At 45.5% G+C, this 12,109-nt stretch overlaps 1 protein-coding gene across 5 annotated transcripts in view; it reads left to right on the top strand.

The window, feature by feature from the left end:
- The first annotated feature begins 9,440 nt into the window (after positions 1-9,440).
- Positions 9,441-12,109, top strand: part of FAM53A (family with sequence similarity 53 member A) — a 70,713-nt gene continuing 68,044 nt past the window's right edge. The window contains exon 1 of one of the 5 annotated variants that reach the window (XM_064653447.1): positions 9,441-9,551. The gene's annotated coding sequence lies outside the window, so the exon portion shown is untranslated. Of the gene's footprint in view, positions 9,552-9,603; positions 9,704-9,763; positions 9,917-12,109 lie in introns of those variants that run through there. The other 4 variants (XM_064653452.1, XM_064653450.1, XM_064653449.1 and 1 more) reach the window with 4 other exon arrangements.

Consider the following 12,109-nt stretch of genomic DNA (forward strand, 5'->3'; position numbering starts at 1 on the left):
TTCACAAAGTCTCCCCCTGATCTAACTGATAAGTAAACCCGCACAGGCAGTGTCCACTGAGGAAGGGACATTGGAAAAACCCAACAGTTTTACTCTAAGCTTTTATAGCCCAGTAATTTTGCACAGTGTGATTGGCAACACATAAAGGAAAGATGTGTGGAACAATCAGGTTAGAGACTGCAATTCTATATATTATATATCCATTCTTTATAGGCTCTGACTAAAGCATTATTTAGTCCCGTTCACAATCCTGAGTATTTAAAAGTTGAATGTTAAGCCTATCCCTGCAAAAATGAGGCAGAGAAGGAGATCTGCTTTAAATGTAGTCCTAATTACTGCTAGAGAGCTTTTATGAATAACAGACCATAGCACTTCCTATTGTTTTACATTTTGTGCTGTTTTAGAGACTCAGGAGTGATGTCATAACAGGGGGAAACTTGTCATGGACACACATTAAACCCTGAACACAAGGAGAAGACCTTTGATAACAGATATTTGGATACATAGACGGGTAATTCAATAAGGGGAGAAAATACTTTAAAGCAATGAATTAAAAATGAATTGAAGACATTTTTAGAGTTACTTACATGCCTGTCTCGGAAATTCTACCTCTGTTCAGAGAGGCATATGCTGAACTGCAATCAAATTACTATGTCCAGCTCTGCAATTTCAATCATTTATCCCATTTATAGGGGTCTTTTTGTCTTGAATTAGGCAAAATGTGAGCCCAACAGGAAATTAAGCAACCAAGCAAAATCAGGAAATTCACTCAAGTGGCTTAGCCAGTGGAATTCCACCGCTATCTTCAAACTAAAACTCCAAAGAGGTTGAACTGCAGTCGGATTTATTTTCAAAGTGGTTAATGTGCTTTTAATTTGTACAAGGTTGGTAACCAGGAAAAAAATACATTGCTCTCACGAAGCTTGCCTTTAATTTTATTCACAGAAGGCCTCAGCATACAGGCATAATGAGTTTAAAAATGCACCACTTGTAAAAAAATTAGAACAGCTATCTTAACGACAAAGTTTGAGATGCTTGTTTTAAATAAGTACTGTCTTTGGAACATTAAAAAAGAACTGAAACAGAAAAAATACACTCGAAGATTGCATTTCTTCCTCTGAAAATCATATTTGATGATAGCTCTCGGGGAGGGGAGAGAGAAATTCTTTTAGCTGTTTACAATGGCCTCCCTGCATTTGGGACCTGCAGATCTGTATGCAGAGTATTTTAACTGATTTGTTTGGGAGGACGAGCTACATTTTTTGGTTCACAGAAAACACTCCATTGCCCTGAACCCTCAAAGCAATTTCTTGCTTGCAGATTACCATTATTATTTATCTACCCAAAGTATCCAGGAACTCTTGTGGTGGTCCAGGTCCCTGTTATACTGGGCAGTGCACCAACACAGAATAAGTATATAATCCTTGCCAAGAGACAAGAAAAGCCAAGAAGTGTCCTTTGGTAGCTTCATAAGAAGACAGAGGTTCCATGGCTGATCTTTGTTATGATTCTGGTGGTCCTCATTGTGTTGATATATTGCAGTTTGAAATCACAGGCATTTTTTTTTGTGATTGTAAATGTGTGTTGCTGCTTACATGGCAATGCACTGTGCTTGCCTTTGACTTAAACTAAGCCATGAGGTGCTTCATTAGCTTCCAGAAGAAGCCAGGGAGTCTCACCCTATGGGTGCCAGGTTTGGAGCACTGGAGCACCAATGCTGCTTTCTGAGCCCAGTACCTGTATCATAACTCTTCCTGCTCAGCTCTTTTCTGGGAGTAAGGCTTTGTGCACAGCCTTCAACTAACTTGTAACAACTCCAGTTCAGTATTCAAATAACGGCTCTAATCAAATCTCCTGTCTTTAACCAATAGTGTTGGAGATGAGGGAGAAAAAAAAAAGATTTAGAAGAGACATAAGGAAGAAATTTTTATGATGACCCTGGTGAAGCACTGGCGCAGGTGGCCCAGAAAGGTGGCAGGTGTCCCATCCCTGGAAACATCCAAGGTCGGGTTGGACAGGGCTCTGAGCAACCTGATTTAGTTGAAGACGTCCCTTTTCATTGCAGGAGGGTTGGACTAGATGACTTTTAGAGGTCCCTTCCAGCCCAAACCACTCTGTGCTTCCATGATAACACCTAGCCCCTGTTGCGTGTCATCTCTGCCTGTCTGTGCATACGTGTACACAATGTAACAGATTTAAAACCAGTCGGGCAACTTCAACTGAATTTGGTAAAGGTTTAGAGACCTTTTGGAGGTTGCACACAATTCATGGAAGTAGCCAAATGCATAGAAGACAGCCTTCAAATGCTCCCACTGAAGACAAAGCTGCTTAATCAGCTCCTGCAGTCTCAGACTGCAGAAAGCGCAGAAAAGAAACCCTAAACGTGTGAAGTGTTCTCCTACCCCAAGTGCAGAAAAAGATTCAGTCAGGACTTGCATCTTAGTCAGTCAGCCTCGAAACACATCCAAAAGACACCAAGTTTCATTAAAACAGATTTTAAAATTTATTAGCTCCAATATTATCTCCTCCCTTCTTCAGAAGCATCCAAGATGTCTCATAGCTCAAAACACAGAACAGTTTAAATGGATGCTTTGAAGTGATGAGGAAACCCCTCTTTCTACAGGACTGATGGATGTCTCTTGCTCTCTTGCACAGGGTTGATTGGGGGTCAGGAATACATTTCCCTCCCAGTCAGGGAAGCAAGGACAAGAAGATTCATTAGTCTTTTTTTATCTCCTTCCTCTGCAGCCAACAGCCTGACTGACCTCCTGAATCATCCAGGCCATCATAAAAGCCTCAGGCCATGGTGATCACTCTTGTTTTCTGCTTGTGAAACACAGGTTACTCTCCTGAGAATAAAAATGCTTTAGTTTAATTGAAAACTTTGGGCTTAATATATGAGTATCTTTGTGAAATGTAAGGGCCTGAGGTAAGTCAAGGCCACAGTGGGTGATCTTACAGTGCAGTTTGTAGTGTCTGGGGGGCTCAAGAGGCAGAACATCCTTTGCTTGAGTGAAAGGTAGACAGTGGCAGAACAGGTTGCGAAGGGCTTTGAATGGAAAGATGAGGAGTGTGTGTTGATACAACAAAAATAGAGCCACTGGAGAGTTAGGAGGAGGAGGCTCGTGTGGCTAAAGGACACTGCAGAGCAGAGTGAAGGGGTATGAATGGGATGAGACTGGATTAGTGGGGGAGGAAAGGGAGAGAAAATGAAAAGTTCTGTTTGAGTCACAGTGGGCTCGATCTGCCAGTGACGTGTCTGGGACAGGATTTCTGACAGGATGCAATTTTAGCTGGAGCAGAGGAGGCAGGTCTGGGAGCATGAGGAAAAACGTGGCGTTTGAATTGCCTTCTGCAGGGGAAATTATCCAGAAATATAAGATGTAGAAGACAACCCTTTAATACTTGACTATACCTGATTATTAATATGCACAAATCTTTGTGAAGAATTCATGATTAAAATCTTGGGTATGTATTACTCTGTTCAGCTGAAACACAATGAAAATGCATCCCTAAATCCCTGGTTTGATTTGATGATTAAAATAGTTCCTGCTTTATCCAACCACAGTCCATTTAGGAATGAGATGGAGTGACACACAGATATTACTGGCTTTGTTTTCCAGTAAAGTTTCGTGTTTGGAAGACCTTTGTTTCCTGGAAAATGGTAAAGATATTAAGGCCTGACACCATGACACTGCCCACTGCACATCTTCTACCACTTTACAGCAGACTTTGAGGTAGAATAAAAGAAAATAATATCTATGCAGGTATAAACAATTCTTACACAATGAAAGTATTTATCCAGTGTGTTTACAAAGGAAAATTAGTTTGTTAATTACTGTCTCAGATTTCTGGGAAAGTAAAAGCAGAAATGAACCAGAACAGTACTAACCAGCATCTCCTTAAAACAAAAAAAAAAAGCAAACCAAAATGAAACAAAACCAACCAAACCCGAAACAAAACAAAAAAACCCAAACTCAACTCATAAAAAATGAGAAGCAGATGAAATGGCTCATATAGAAATTCTATATTAAGGATGGTGAACCATAACAAGTGTGATACATTGTGCAGAGCGTGCTTTAAGTAACAGGGCTTATTAATCAAATTCACTTGTTAGTGATCTGTCTTCCCTATGCCTGGTGTTGGAAATCACTAGAGGAGTTTGCAGGAGCTCCATAAGCCTTGTCCTGGCAGAAAAAACTGCAGACTTGAGAACCTGCTGCACCTGGCTTTTTCAAGGAGACACAAGCTGGGGAAAAGTTCTGGGCTGAGAAAAGGCTCAGTCAGGAGGTGAACAAGCCATGAAAAGCAGATAAATGTTGGAAAGGTCTAAGAAGGAAGTGCTGCATATTGCAAAAAGAACAAGGCACTTGGAAATGTATGTAGGAAGGACTAGAAACTTGAGTAGGCAGAAGATGCTTTGGCTGAACTCTTAGTGATTTAGAGTTCTCAGGATTGGGGCTGTTCCTCAGGGAAAACTGAACAATGCTGTAATGGTTCAGCACTTGGAGCTTGATTTGCCCTTTTTAAAATCCAGTGGCTAATTCATACCCTGAAAAATGAATTCTATCCTGGCCAGATGGCTCAATTTAAGAAGAAACAGGCAACTGTGTAGCTGGAATAGCAGGTAATGGAGGTGAAAGGCTGGGCGTAGGGAAAGTCAGCTGTGTACAGGGGGCACAGGATGGAGTCACTCTTCCATGAAATCCAATAAAACCTGATCTGCTCATGATTAACTCAACATTTTCAAAATCCTTTTAAGAGTTCAGAAAGAACATAATGTCTAGCCAGCTCATAGTGGTATACGAGACACCCCTGACTCTAATATCCCAGGATGTGAGCCCTCTACTTGTTTCGGATTTTGATGCTGAACATAGCTTTGCTTCTCAATTCTGGCTTATTTATTTATCATTCTTATTGCCTTATCTCATTTATAAGCCCTTGAACGTGAGGAAAAGTACATTATACAGAAACGTCACCTGTTTGAGCAGTCTGGGCAAGGTTTACATTAAACCCACCAACTGATACATGTAATCAGTGGCAGAACTTCTTCTTGTGCCCAGAACCTGTGAAACTGGTCAACAAAGAGAATGCAGAAGTGTGAAAAGCAGCTTTGATGGGGCTCAGTCATGCTCAAACATCCCCTCAAAACAGGAAGGATATCAGCACCCCTCAATACCCGAGCAGTGTCTCCTGTACCTGCTCTGTGTCAGACTCCAGAGTCAGTCCAGTTTCTTTCTTCACCCCCTTACGTGGGGACTCCCTGGGCTGGGAGATGGAATCCACATTGCTCTCTTGCTCCCAAGGGTGAATGCAAAGTGAACCTGAGGGAAACGGGATCAGTGAAGGATTTTATTGGATCTGGACTCCTTCTGACAGGCCTTCATAAATGTGTCTTTTAAAAAAGAGGCCCCTTTGCCATTATATGTATTTTATGGGGAAGCAGATGAATGGCTAACAGTGATTGCTACAAGAAGAGAAATACCATGATTTGGGATAAATTTACCTGAGACTTGCTATCCCAGCTGAGACCTGCTATCTCAACCCACTTGTCTTGCTTCTATAACTCACTGTAAGAACACTATGTAGTAAATACACTAACTTTTGGCTTTACTGATATTGAGTTAATCAATGTACACAGCAAAATACTTTTGAAAAATCAGTTTGAAATACTGTTGGAAATGGTTGTATGAACCTTACGAGCCGCTGTGCACGTTACAGAGCGTCTGAACTATTTTTGCACTTCATGTCTGTACATCAAATAGCTGCTGGGCTCCTTATCTACAAACAGTATGAAAATAACAGCAAAAAAAGAATTGAATTGCATAGTCTCCTCTGCTTCCCTTCTTTATCTCAGGTGGTAATTTGACTAGAGTGGCAGCAGCTTAGTAGTAACACACACACACACACACACACATGCACGTAGCATTAAGGTATCTCTGTTGTTTTTGCCTGAGAGGCAAAGCCAGAGTGTCACTCATGCCTATCTACCATGTTCTGACTAAGGAGGGGAAAACACTCCCTTTCTTGAATAACTGGATGTGTGACCTAGGTGTGGAGACAGGAGGTAAGAGCAACTGCAACTCCTTTATGGAACACGGGGGTCAAGATGGGCCAAACTGAACACGTAGTGAAGGCTTCTGTAATCTTAATGCAGTAGTTTAGGTGCATAAGATAACGCCCAGAAGGACATCTCAGAGCAGCCATGCCATCCCTCAGTTCCACTAATTGAAAACTGTCTCCTGAGTTTCATTCTGATTGAACCTATTTCAGCCTGTTCTTTATTGTAAATACAGCTTTGTGTCTGTACTTCTGGGGTTTTTTTCCTCTCTCTCTCGTCTTCTTCCTTTTTTTTTTTTAATTTAGAAACCTGCCTACATTCATGTCTCACTGTTTGTTGGAAACAGATGGCCCTTCCTGAAGACACACAGTTGAGTGAACAGACACCGACCACTTTACCATGTGGTAGCATGTTTGTAATTAGATATTTAAAGTGCTAGACAATTACTATCGAACCTTGTCATGAGGGAAATTTAGGTCTGTGTTTACCAAGATCTGAATTATAAACTGGATCCCTGCCAGGGCTTTTACTCTTGGGTATAAAATGAGAGAAGACTCTGGTTGAATACTGAACGACATTGATTAAAGCTGCCACCTGCCCTGTCTCAGACATGACCACTCACTCCTGTCTCCCACCCTGTCCCTTGGTTTTTGTTGACCACTCTATATGGTTTGCCCATGTGTTGAGTTTTAGGATGCAACCAGCTGATCATAGGATGTGCCACCTCTGTAACACCAATAGTTTAGGGCTCAGCTTTCCACCTGTTTTTGGACCACAGACAGGTAAAAGCAGCTCCGCCCCAAGAGAAGTATCAGCCATTGTCACAATGGGGAAAAAAAAGCTGATAAAGTTTGAGAAAAGAATGGAAAGTGATAAATCGAGGGAGAAATTACAGGGGAGCATTGCAGAAAAAGAGGAAAAAGATCTAAGAGTTATCTAATCTGCAAGATAATTTAATTACTGCAAAGTTTTGCCCTTGATGGAAATATCCAGCCTATGGAAGCTGGGAGCAGCAGCACTGGCTGCTGGGGGAGTGTGGCTGTGCCTCTTTCATGTGCCTCCCCCATCACTGCAGCCACGGCTGTAACTAAACTGTTGCAATCAAGAAATATCAGCTCCAGAAACAAAAAGTTCCCTCTGGTTTTACCCTCCTTGAAGCAGAAACAGTGCAGGAGGCTGGAGGAAAATATTGAGGCTTAACTGTGGGAAATATTATTGTTTCAAAACTCTGGAAATGGTTGAACTCGAAGGTAAAGGAAAACCAGTTTTGCATCAAAATCTCATGCCTGAGCTGCTCTGCTCCAGCAGAATCCTTAGACAGGATGGTTGTGAAAGGTAAAATTATATAATGACTTCATTTTTCTAAAAATCCAAAATTATTAATTCTAAGTTTGGACAAGGATTTAGCAATTAAATTCTTCAGGGATAACTTGTTTTCAGTGGGGAACTCTGCATACAAAACTGATTACAGGATGGAGCCAAATCCCTGCCAAGGATATGGACAGGATCATGGAAGCAGATGAACTACAATTTCCCATGCACTAGAATTCACAATAAGGCCAGGAGCAAAATGAGCACAACCAGAAAGTATTTCAAGAGCCAGGACTGAGTGATGGGAGAAAGCTGTGTACTTTCCTCTGTGTACCTGTAATCGCTTCTGAGATCTTTCTGAAGAGAGGTATGTGTTGATCTTTCTGAGAAATAGAACACTAATTTAAATATTCATTGTATAATCAGGGTAAGGAATCTTGGAATACTATTTGAGAAAAGGGTTGTATAGAGTGCAAAAGCTGAGAGGACAGTGATGAAGACCAGAAGCAAAACCTACTAATGCTGTTTGAAATAAAAGTGCGTTTAATTTTAATGATAAAATTTGACAGCTTAGATAAGTAAGCAAGCCAAAGTAAGCATTTCCCAGGAACACCATTTCGGCTTGGACTCCATGTTGCAATGTTAGCTCGGGCATCTATTGCAGCATACTGTCTTGTAATTCAGCAAAACCTCACAGGGCAAAGAGGTAAATTCACCTGAAACACTTGTGGGTCAAAGGAAAGGTGAGTGAAACACAACTCCACATGCAAACACAGAGGAACAGGTTGCAGAAGGCTGGAACAACAGATGGTTGTCAAAGGGACGAGAAGAGCTTCGCTAACAGTTACCACGAATCAGAAATACCTGTACCCCGGTAATGTTGGGCCTGTGGGCAACAGTAAAACCGGGGTTTGGTTTCTCATGACGTGAAGGATTATGCACCCACACAAAGCAGCCTCTGCCCCGACAAGTGCACGGTGCAATTGTTGTCCAAACACATCCCACTTCCTCGCCAAGGCTGACTCAGAGCTGCTTCAGAGAAACTCCCAGAGGAACATCTTCTTGTGGAGCAAGAAGCAGACGTGGGTGATTTTTTCCTGGCCTCCATTTTGAGGGGCGAGGGAAGGGCAGCAGCATCCCTCTGGGTACCCGCGTAACGGGGGGATGGAGGTGAGGTGTTTTTCCAGGGGATCTGCCTGGCAGCGGCCGGCGGAGGGAAGCATGGAGCAGGCAAGCAGAGGGCAGTGTAACCACATGGACGCAGCGCCGGGAATACCCGGGAAAGGAACACGAGCACTGGGAGCTGCACAGGGCGGTGGGGGGGGTGTTCCTGGTGGTCATTCCCGGGGGTCATTCCCGGTCCCTCCGCACCGGGCCTGGCTGTGAAAGGCAGATTTACATCACGCCTTCGTTCTAAAAAAAAAAACAAACCAACAGAACTAACTCTAAGTTTGGGTAAGGGTTTAGCAGTGAGACGCTTCAGGGATGATAACTTGTTTTCTCAATGGGGAATTCTGCATGCAAAAAAAAGTGATTATACAGGATGGAGCCAAACCCCTTGCCAAGGGTACTGACAAGGATCATGGAAGCAGATGAACCATAATTTCCCATTACATGCACTAGAATTCGTAGTTCAAGGCCAGGAGCAAAGCGACCAGAAGCAGAGAGTGTTCCACGAGCCAGGAGGAAAAGAAGAAGAATTAGGAGAAGGAGGAGGAAGAAGAGGAGGAAGAGGAATTGGACGAGGAGGATGAAGGAGGAGGAAGAGGAGGGCTGCGAAGAGCAGGAGAACGATGCGCGTACACCCCGCGGCTCTATCCGGGCATGAGATGACGTCATCGCCCCAGCACCCTCTGCCCCTCCGCACGCGCCCGGCCTAGCCAATGAGAGCGGGGCGCGCCGCCGCAAAGCCTCCTGGGGGCTGTAGTCCCGCCCCGCCCCGTCCCGCAGCTGCGCGTCCTCGCCGCGACCAGGGCAGCGCCCCGCCCCCCGCCCCCTTTGTGGGCGGGGCCAGACGGCCCCGCCGGCCAATGGCGGAGCGGGTCAGGGTTCGGCGGGCAGGCGGCGCGGCCAATAGGCGAGGGCGGGCGGTGGAGGGGGCGTGGCCGGCGGTGTTTTGTTCGGTTGCCATTGAGCCGCCCGGGCCATAACGCGCGGGGGAGGCGGCGCGGCCGCGCAGGTACCGCCGGTGCCGCGGGGAGGGCGGGTATGGGGCACGGGGCGGGGGGGGTCAGTTCAGCGAGCGCGGCCGGTGCGTGCCGACAGCCGCCCGAGTGACGGGTAACAGCCGTGTCGGCAACAGCCGGACGGGTAACAGGTAACAATTAACAGGTAACAGCCCCGCAGGTACCAGCCAGCCAGGCGGCAGTGCCGGCCGGAGGGGAGGCGGCCCAGCCGGCCCCGGACCCGCTCGCAGAGCCCCCGTGGGCACCGCGCAGCTCCGGGCGGGCAGGGCGGCGAGCGCGGCCCGGGGGGACCCTGCGGGGCGGGGGTGTCACCCCGGGGCTGCGGGGCTGCGGGCCGCCCGTCCCTTCCGCTACACCGGTAAAGCGGCGTGGATGTTGGATATTCTGTTGTTGTTGTCGGCGCTCGGCACGGGCCGCGCTCCCCCCGCACGGCCGGGGCTGCTGCCGGGAGCTTGAGGCGGCGGCGGCCCCTCCAGGAGGGAGAAAACCCCAACAACCCCCCCACCCCACCCCCCAAAAAAAATCCAAAAATGCCCCAAACTTATCAGGTTTAATGATGCCGCTCGGGGCGGGATCCGGGCACACGGGTGGGACACACGGCCGTGTGTCCCAGGGCCCGGCCTGCCCCGGCCGTGCGGGGAAGGGAAGGGATGGCATGGGAAGGGATGGTACGATCTCCGTACCCGGCGGGGCTCGGACATTCCTTTGTGCCGCTGCCCTGCACTCACATGTCTGCAGGCACGTCCCCCCGCGATTTTGAGGCGATTCCCCCCCCCCTCTGGCTCAAGGATAGAGTTACCTCCGACTAGGTGCATGTTTTCCCACAATAGCCGCCTTCCATAGTGGTTCTTGGATGGGAGCGGAGGTTATTTTCTTCCTTCCCCCCGCCCCTCAAGCAGTAGGAAAGTTGATTCTAGTTTATGGCCCCCGAAGTGTAAGGACCAGTTGGGCTCAGTGAGCGAGTGAATGGGCTCATTGTGTCATTCCAGCTTTTCTAAGGGCAGTAACGTGGCTTTGTTCTGGTTATTTGGCTTATTAAATGTTTTCTGGCCTGCAAGAAGGCTGAATAGAAACGTGGTCTTGAGATTCTGGGTGCTCTTTCGGGAGGTTGCTTTAGGTCTTGTGGAGGATTCTCAGGGTTGGCCTTGAGTCAGGGATCTGAACTGCTGGGATCGGAATCGGCAAGTTCGGGTGTTTTCCCCTTTGGAGAAATGACATCTCCACCACAGGGTTCAGAAACCAGAAATTGGTCTTTGGAGCAGCATCTTAGCTTTGGGGTTGCAGCAGGGCTGAGAGGGGCTGGGTGGTTCAGAACCAAGAAGTCCTGAATTGTAATGTGCATACCCAATCCTAGGCCTTGGGATCAGTTGAGCCAGCTGGTCAAATCCATTTTCTGGTTCGCTGTGCTTACATTAAAATTAGCTCCTGAGAACAGTTATTTTGCAGCCTTTACTGTTGCACTGGCTCCCGTTCATATGCCTGACTGATAGGAAATATTTTTGTCAAAACCGTTACTGGCAAGAACCAGTGAGTTTGTGTATCTTGTGGCAAGCTGAAACATCCCTGGATGTGTTTTAATTGTGAAGAGTCTGCTTGCTTCGAGCCTGGCTTATGAAACCCGGAGTACAATGTTTACTGAATAGCACAAACTTTCCTGATGAAGCATGTGACTTGATCTGGTTTTATTGGAGGTGCAGGGTACGTGTTCAAGCCCAAAGAGCTTGTGAGCTTCTGAAAATGCCTGGAAGAGTTGCACTCGGAGTCAGAAGGCTAAATCATACATTTCAAGTAGATCTTAATAAGCTGGTGGAACTCCTAACTAGAAAATGTGTTTACTGCTCATTCATTTTGAATTTCTGGGAAATACTGTTGGTATTAATATGTCTGCTATTTTTAATTATCCCTATTTTTTGCATCAGTAGCAAGATGTTATTCTTCATCATATGGAAGTACAGGCTGCCTGTTAGACAGACTTAAAATACTGATCTGCAAGATCATCCCCCTAATGATATGATATCCTTTTGGGATGTTCCTGTGGTAATCTGGCAGTCCTCTAGTGGCCTTTACCTGCCAGTGCGTAGCCTATAGTTATTGTTTCTTTAACTGGAGAATGAAAGTTGATTCAGTAATTGTAAAGGGATATTTTAAATTTGGGAAAGTTAAATTTCCCTACTTCCATTTGAAAAGCTATTTTTCTGCAGGGTGATTCTACTGTGATTCAGAAGAATGAGGAGGCTGAATGGAGAATTATTTATATTTGCAACCATTGTGTTAAACTTTGGTAGCAGAGGTATAAAACTGTATTTATGAAAATATGGTGGACAGATAAACTGGAAGCCTAACTGCACTGAGAAGACTGCAATTTATTGCATGGATTGCTTTATTTAAAACAAAACCTTGAAGGATTTATTCTTTCCTTTAGGAATTCCTTGAGAGTCTGGTAGCCATTACTGTGGCTCCCTTTTTTAAGTTCCTTCTTTTCCCTTCTCTGTTCTTTCTCCCCCTTCCTCTGTTGCCTCCCCCCAATCTACATTCCTTTGTGTTAACAGTG

Source organism: Pseudopipra pipra, chromosome 4 (genome assembly GCF_036250125.1).
Source record: "Pseudopipra pipra isolate bDixPip1 chromosome 4, bDixPip1.hap1, whole genome shotgun sequence".
Taxonomy (NCBI): domain Eukaryota; kingdom Metazoa; phylum Chordata; class Aves; order Passeriformes; family Pipridae; genus Pseudopipra; species Pseudopipra pipra.